Here is an 8,949-nt window from a genome sequence, read left to right as displayed (position 1 = left end):
AGGACACCCCCTTGGGCAATGGTGACTCCAGACAGGAGCTTGTTCAGCTCCTCGTCATTGCGAATGGCAAGCTGAAGATGACGCGGGTTAATGCGGGTCTTCTTGTTGTCGCGGGCGGCGTTACCGGCCAGCTCGAGCACTTCTGCTGCCAGGTACTCCATGACGGCTGCAAGGTACACAGGGGCACCTGCACCAACACGCTCAGCATAGTTGCCTTTACGCAAGAGACGGTGGATCCTACCCACGGGGAACTGGAGTCCGGCCCTGCTAGAACGGGACTTTGACTTGCCCTTCACTTTGCCTCCCTTGCCGCGTCCTGACATGTTGCTGCTGCTGCTTTTCGTGATAGCAGTTAAATTTCCGCCCGCCACCTTGGTCTTTTATACCAAGCTCAGGATCAGGCCAGGTGGCCGTCTCGCGGACCCAACCAATGTAAGAGAGCCGTAGCTGCAGCCAGTCTGATCCTGAGCGGCCCGCTCGGTATATAAGGAAAAGTTAGTCGGGCCAGTTTTCAATTCTCTCGCTCCGCGCCACGAGTAACTGTGCCGCCATGCCTCCCAAAACTTCCGGAAAGGCTGCCAAGAAGGCTGGAAAGGCCCAGAAGGCCATTGCCAAGGGTGACAAGAAGAAGAAGGGCAGGAGGAAGGAAAGCTACAGCATCTACATCTACAAGGTACTGAAGCAAGTGCACCCCGACACAGGAGTTCCTCCCAAAGTTATGTCCATCATGAACTCTTTTCGTGAACGACATCTGAGCGCATCGCTGCCGAGGCTTCCCCTGCCTGGCGCGCACTACAACAAACGCTCCACCATTACAAGTCGGAAACCAGACAGCTGTCCGACTCCTTACGTCCGGGTGAATTGGCCAAGCATGCCGGCTCCGAGGGCACCAAGGCTGTCACTGGGCACACCTCTTCAAGTAAGAGGTTACTTGTGCACAACAAACACGCCATCCCACTACTGGTTGGAATCCTTAATCGGCTCCATCGGAGCTACAAAGTTACATGTTAAAGAGACAGTTACCGACAGTGATATATGGAGAGGGAAATAAATAAAAAAAAAAATTATAATAATCTGCATTCTCTATTGGCGTAGAAACCGGACTAAATCGAAACATAATAAATAAATAAATAAATTCTGCGTGGAGTACTTTTACACCCACTGCAAAGTGACATACATGGAGTGTGTTTGGGCTTCATTTCTTGTTTGCAGCATGCCTATTTCATGTAAAAAAAAATTTTATTTTATTTTATTGTATGTTCTTTTATTTTATTTATTTCTTTACTTACTTATTCTTTATATATTTATTTGTTACTAGCTCTTGTTTGTTGCACCCACCCACTTCCCGAATTGATGACCTACTATACAATCGTACCTCCAACAATGCTACCAACTTACCGTTGTATGACGGGGTAACCGAAATTAACGCTCTCCGACCACCAACCATTTCGATTGTCATGAAAATTATCTTCAGAACAGTTCTTTGGCCCTGAGAAGGGCCGAGTTATAGATGTCTGGTAGGTTTTGTTGTGCTTTTTGTTTTTCCCCAAGGAAGAGGACTTAAGCACGCTCTCCGCGGATGCGCCGGGCCAGCTGGATGTCCTTGGGCATGATGGTAACGCGCTTGGCGGGAATGGCACACAGGTTGGTGTCCTCGAAAAGACCCACCAGGTAAGCCTCAGAGGCTTCCTGCAGAGCCATGACGGCAGACGACTGGAAGCGCAGGTCAGTCTTGAAATCCTGGGCGATCTCACGCACCAGGCGCTGGAAGGGCAGCTTCCTGATGAGTAGCTCTGTGCTCTTCTGGTAACGACGGATCTCACGAAGGGCGACGGTTCCGGGCCTGTAACGATGGGGCTTCTTGACACCACCGGTGGCTGGGGCGAACTTGCGAGCTGCCTTGGTGGCAAGCTGCTTCCGTGGAGCCTTGCCTCCAGTGGACTTGCGGGCAGTCTGTTTAGTACGGGCCATCTCGACGACGAAATAGTCAATACGGGCGGCCCGGCAGGCGGGCGGGCTTATATACAGACATTCTCCACCTCAGTGGCCACCTCATTGGCCACGAGTGCCGCATGCGTCATCCGCAAGCTACGCCCCACCTCCAAGAGGGAGGGACGGCCTTGGATGAACGATACTACCGCTGCGTCCACAGCACGCCACCTACTCCCACCAAACCGTGGGCGAAGCCACACCAGGACCAACTGTAGTAGCAACCACAACAACATGACTGGACGAGGCAAAGGAGGCAAGGGACTTGGAAAGGGTGGCGCCAAGCGTCATCGTAAGGTGCTTCGTGACAACATCCAGGGTGGTCACCAAGCCCGGGCCATCTCGTCGCCTAGCTCGGCGTGGAGGTGTTAAACGGCGTATCCTAGTCTCATCTACGAGGAGACCCGCGGCGTCCTCAAGGTGTTTCTGGAGAACGCTTCATCCGTGACGCCGGCACCGAGCACGCAAAGGAAGACCGCTACCGCTTATGGATGTGGTGTACCCCTGAAACGGCAGGGGCCGCACCCTTTATGGTTTTGGTGGTTAAATCAACCTGATGGATTTGGCGCACACCACCACCACCACCACGACAAACAAATATACGGACCTAATTTTAGGTCCACATTTAAATCGCTAAAGAGTTGGTTAGACACTGAATAAATCGTTGAAAATATATCCAATAACATGATCCTCTCTAATTCTGGACTTGTGGTATGAGTATAGGTTGTGTGTGAACGTGTTGGAACCACTTCCTAATAATTGTCAGTCAGTCAGTCAACATTCACCTAACCTCCAGGTACCTCACCTAACTTCCTGTAGCGTCACCGAACCTCACGAAATGTAACCCAATGTAGTTTATAATCTATCCTAACATGACATAACGTAACCACGCACTATATTACTTCGGTAAGAGTAATGAGTTTTAATACGCAAAGTTGCAGTTATCATTCATACATACATAACATGCTAGTGGCAGGGGGGATTGAAGTGAATTTTAGGAGGAGAGAATAGGTGCAGTGGCTAAACAGTGCTTGCGTGAGGGACTTTAAGCAGCAACTCGCCTGGATGCGGCAGGATAGAGTCAGGTCAAGCGTCCGGTGCATGTTGGGTTCCGCCATGGTTTCAGTGTTTTGGTCGGCTTGATTGTGTGTGTACAGTTTCCTTGCTTTGGAGGAAACGTCTTGGTATTCTTCTTCTTAGCTTGAAGTTGATTTTCTTTCTTAACTCTTCTTTGTTGTTCGTCTTCCCGTGTCTGCTATCATTCCAAAGACTCTATATATGTATGTAGGAAGGAGGAGTACGAAGTTGCCGGTTACAGTGATATCATATTCGCTTTGTTGTACTGTATGGCTTCGGTATTTTTAATATACAAACGGCAACTGCTAGGGATTTATAGAGTTTAAAAACCAGCCTACATTACTTATATATATAGAAATAGATAATGTGGCTTGACACACACGACGACTACTCTCTCCTACCTAACCCAAACAAGGGCTTTTCGAAAGTATACATTGGACACAATTGACTTAGTACATACATTGGTGGTTTAACAAAAGCCCTCATTAGAGAAAGGTGAAGGAGCACACAGTGAACATACAGATTAATGTTTGCACGCATAGATCATGTAAGGTGAGGTGTTGAACACCAGACACGTAGTGTAGTAACTCCCTCACAGATGGCGTTATGAGGGGCCTGATGATGTAGCAGTTACCTCACAGATGGTGTTATGAGGAACTTCACATGATGCTGTAGCAAAACATTCACTACGTGGTGTCGTAGCATCTTGGGGACACCACGTGGTCGACATGACTCACTCATTCAAGTGGGTGAGGTGTGGTCCCAGGCCTCTCTATCGTGGAGTCTCAGGGGAAGTATAACTGGGTACCTGGGACCTCACTGTGTGAAGATGGGTAGCTATCTTGGGTAAGACTCAACTGCCGAGTTGTTTTTCACTGAGTTAAGCACTGTTCACCACTATTCATCACTGGTTCCATTCCTTTGCCAAATGAGATAGTACCTTATGGCAAGAACTTGTTGATAGTCCGGTGGGGAGGAGGGTTCAGGGGAGTGAGTTGGTATGGGCCAACATATAAATAATAATAATAATAATTAACGGTTTATTGAAAGAGCTTGGCAGCCAGAAGGCTGAAAATATACAGTTACATATTTGGGGAATGGGTTACGAATTACAAATAATATACAAGTAACATGCGTGACACAAATAAGACATATAATAACTAGCTGGGGAAAAGCTCAAACTACAGTTCATTTCAACATAGTGACAGTGCAAGGAGTAGTGTTTACTGGGAGTGAGTACACTGATTTATTACAAGTTATCGATAATTTTTACAATGGTTGGGACTGGGCTGTTCTTATAGCGATCAGTTCGTGCACGTATGGGCTGGGCTGGATGCGGTTGTGGTGTCAAAGAGCAATTCTCGGACTAGGGATCTCAGGTGGTAGTAGGAGCCGGTGTCGGGGATGGTGTAGAAGCTTCTTACCAAATTTGCAGATGAGGTCGTGGTGATGGTCAGTGAGAGTCTAAAGGGTCGGTCAGTGTGTTGAGCGCTTCTTGATATGTGGAGTAGGAAGGGTAGAGAATAATCTTGCATGGCCGCTTTTGCACTTTTTCTAGGTGTTTACGTTGTGTGGCATTTAGGGAGGAAGACCAGGTGGAGGAGGCATAGGTGAGCTTGGGAAGTATGAATGTTGTGTAAACACTGAGGAGCTCGTGTGCAGGAACACCGAGGGACTTGAGTCGGCGTAGGAGGTGGAGACAGAAACTGGAGGATTTGATAACTTCACTGACGTGTGGTTTCTAATTTAGTTTGTTGTCTATATGTATGTGTGTGTGTGTGTGTGTGTGTGTGTGTGTGTGTGTATATACTACTGTACTTTTTAGATCCTCCTACGCAACCTAACCTATTATAGTTAAGTATAGTAGGCTATACACTATTTTGTTAGTATGTGTTATAAATTGAAATTGCATGTTATTATTATTAATATTATTATTATTAATATTATTATTATTATTATTATTAGTAGTAGTATTATTATTATTATTATTGTTATTATTATTACATGCTAATATAATACTAAAAGTTGCCCGCCAGATTTCCCCTCAGAGATGGAGGAGCAATACTGGCGGCGGTGTTGTTTATACTCCGCCCGATTACTGATTCCTATTCACCGAGCCAGAGCTGGCGGGCGGCGTGTTATGTGCCACGTTTTGTTTCCCATTGGGCGTACCGCTCAGCTGGGGAGTAGGAGATTTTATAAAAAGAAAGTTTGAGTGGAGAGCACACCTTTTCCTTCACATACAGTTATCTTAGACCATCTACTAGTATAATAGTTTGCACAAAAATACTCTACACTCTTTCTAGGTTATTGTTATGTTGTTTTTTTTTTTTTTGACTTCTCATCAGATTGTGCATTCAACTAATATACACTATTAGTGTGTTTATTATTATGTTTTATAGTTTTATTTCGTATAATTTTGGGTAACACAATTATAGTCACTAATTTACACTATTAGTGTGTTTATTATTATGTTTTATAGTATTATTTCGTATAATATTGGGTAACACAATTATAGTCACTAGTATAGTTTATTATTGGGGTTTATAGCAGTTTGTGGTCTAATAGTATCATGCTTTATGAGTGGTGTTCTATGTAGTGATGATTAGGCAATAAAATATGCTTTGGGTGTTTATAGCAGTTTTTGTGGTCTACTAGTATCATGCTTTATGGTTGGTGTTCTATGTAGTGATGATTAGGCCATAAAATATGCTTTTGGTTTATTGCTAACAAAATATACTTTGCTCTACCGCTGTCGTGCAAAACATGGTGAAACTTACATACACCGTTAATAAAGTATTCATGGAAGAAGAAGAAGAAGAAGAAGAAGAAGAAGAAGAAGAAGAAGAAGAAGAAGAAGAAGAAGAAGAAGAAGTACGAGGAAGAATTGTGGAGGGAATGAACAGTGAGACAATGTAACGCCTCCGGGATGGCGGCAGCGTTTCTGTTATTAATATATAATAAGACAATAGGAAAATATGTTGTTGTCTCTACCTGTATTATTACCTTTGCGATAGCATGGTTCAATTTTGGGAGGACAGAGGAAGGAGCAGGAGGTTAGGAAGGGAGAGATAGTGTCTGTGATCCTCGGGTCACCACTCCTCGGATTGTGTCAGTTCAAGTTTAGAAGCTCCAACAACTTTCCCTGAATACGAATTCGCAACCTTTCGATTTACAACAGGTACCTACTTACTGCTGCAGTAGGTGAACAGGGACCAAGGGGGCTAGGAATAGTGTCCAAACAACTTGCTCCTGCCTGCCTGTGTGATGTAGTCGTGGCCACAATTAGGTTAGGATACAGACACATCTGGCAAGTTAGTAACGCTGTACCCATACCGGAACACTCAGCATGTAAACTTTGTGATACACCTTCAAAGCACTATATTATTGAATGTGACACTGTCAAAGACTTCAGGCCACCTCACTTATTGTATCTTGAACTATGTCATTACTTCATTGAGGACATTACATTCTTGCTGTTTATCCCAAATTGGCTAGCTAGCTAGCCCACACTGATTAGTCTACAATTACAATATGACTCCAATGTATGCTGCTGGTAAATGTGTACTGTCAATGAACCAGAGTGAAAATAAGGTCGCCTCCCTTGCTGCTGCTGCTGCTGCTGCTGCTGCTGCTGCTTCTTGCGCCCTTCTAAGTCCCGTTTAAGTCCCCCACCCCAGGCCCCCGCAGTACCCCTTCACATCTACACCATTCAAAATCAATTTCACTCAATTTCCACAATACTATGCTAATTACACGTAAAATAGAGTGTTATCCTGCAAAACGTTGATGTCGTATATTTCTCTCTTTAAGTGATATCCTGTGGCTCCGAAAGGAGCCTGTTTGGTTAGGTTGTCTTGTGTGAACGAACCTTGGGTTCTTATTTCTTCTCTGTCTTCTTGGGGAGGAGCACAGCTTGGCTGTTAGGAAGGACACCCCCTTGGGCAATGGTGACGGTGACAGAGCTTGTTCAGCTCCTCAATACGCGAATTATGCTGAAGATGACGCTGATAATGCGGTCTTCTTGTTGTCGCGGGCGGCGTATCGGCCAGCTCGAAGCACTTGCTGCCAGGCTCATGACGGCTGCAAGGCACACAGGGGCACCTGCACCAACACGCTCAGCATAGTTGCCTTTACGCAAGAGACGGTGGATCCTACCCACGGGGAACTGGAGTCCGGCCCTGCTAGAACGGGACTTTGACTTGCCCTTCACTTTGCCTCCCTTGCCGCGTCCTGACATGTTGCTGCTGCTGCTTTTCGTGATAGGAGTTAAATTTCCGCCCGCCACCTTGGTCTTTTATACCAAGCTCAGGATCAGGCCAGGTGGCCGTCTCGCGGACCCAACCAATGTAAGAGAGCCGTAGCTGCAGCCAGTCTGATCCTGAGCGGCCCGCTCGGTATATAAGGAAAAGTTAGTCGGGCCAGTTTTCAATTCTCTCGCTCCGCGCCACGAGTAACTGTGCCGCCATGCCTCCCAAAACTTCCGGAAAGGCTGCCAAGAAGGCTGGAAAGGCCCAGAAGGCCATTGCCAAGGGTGACAAGCAGAAGAAGCGCAGGAGGAAGGAAAGCTACAGCATCTACATCTACAAGGTACTGAAGCAAGTGCACCTCGGACACAGGAGTCTCCTCCAAAAGTTAAGTGTCCATCATGAACTCTTTCGTGAACGAGCATCTTCGAGCGCATCGCTGCCGAGGCTTCCGCCTGGCGCACTACAACAAACGCTCCACCATTACAAGTCGGGAAACCCAGACAGCTGTCCGACTCTTGCTGCCCGGTGAACTGGCCAAGCATGCCGTGTCTGAGGGCACCAAGGCTGTCACCAAGTACACCTCTTCCAAGTAAGAGGTTACTTGTGCACAACAAACACGCCATCCCACTACTACAACTTAATCGGCTCCTTCGGAGCCACAGTTACATGTTAAAGAGACAGTTACCGACAGTGATATATTGAGAGGGAAATAAATAAAAAAAAATTATAATAATCTGCATTCCTCTATTGGCGAGAAACAGGACTAAATCGAAATGATAATAAATAACAAAATAAATTTGCGTGGAGTACTTTACACCCACTGCAAAGTGACATGTACATGGAGTGTGTTTTAGTTTTTCCATTTCTTGTTTGCAGCATGCCTATTTCATGTAAAAAAAATTTTTATTTTATTTTATTGTATGTTCTTTTATTTTATTTATTTCTTTACTTACTTATTCTTTATATATTTATTTGTTACTAGCTCTTGTTTGTTGCACCCGCCCACCTCCCGAATTGATGACCTACTATACAATCGTACCTCCACGAATGTTACCAACTTACCGTTAGGCGATTTGGGTAACCGAAATTAACGCTCTCCGACCACCAACCATTTCGATTGTCATGAAAATTATCTTCAGAACAGTTCTTTGGCCCTGAGAAGGGCCGAGTTATAGATGTCTGGTAGGTTTTGTTGTGCTTTTTGTTTTTCCCCAAGGAAGAGGACTTAAGCACGCTCTCCGCGGATGCGCCGGGCCAGCTGGATGTCCTTGGGCATGATGGTAACGCGCTTGGCGTGAATGGCACACAGGTTGGTGTCCTCGAAAAGACCCACCAGGTAAGCCTCAGAGGCTTCCTGCAGAGCCATGACGGCAGACGACTGGAAGCGCAGGTCAGTCTTGAAATCCTGGGCGGTCTCACGCACCAGGCGCTGGAAGGGCAGCTTCCTGATGAGTAGCTCTGTGCTCTTCTGGTAACGACGGATCTCACGAAGGGCGACGGTTCCGGGCCTGTAACGATGGGGCTTCTTGACACCACCGGTGGCTGGGGCGGACTTGCGAGCTGCCTTGGTGGCAAGCTGCTTCCGTGGAGCCTTGCCTCCAGTGGACTTGCGGGCAGTCTGTTTAGTACGGGC

At 46.3% G+C, this 8,949-nt stretch overlaps 1 pseudogene; it reads left to right on the top strand.

Annotated features, from left to right (window-relative positions):
- The first annotated feature begins 550 nt into the window (after positions 1-550).
- Positions 551-7,909, top strand: LOC121874041 (annotated as a pseudogene).
- The last annotated feature ends 1,040 nt before the right edge of the window (positions 7,910-8,949 follow it).

Source organism: Homarus americanus, unplaced genomic scaffold, assembly GCF_018991925.1.
Source record: "Homarus americanus isolate GMGI-L3 unplaced genomic scaffold, GMGI_Hamer_2.0 scaffold57608, whole genome shotgun sequence".
NCBI classification, from domain to species: Eukaryota; Metazoa; Arthropoda; class Malacostraca; order Decapoda; family Nephropidae; genus Homarus; species Homarus americanus.
The sequence above is the reverse complement of the archived record's forward strand: the minus strand, read 5'-3'. Positions and strand labels throughout refer to the sequence as shown.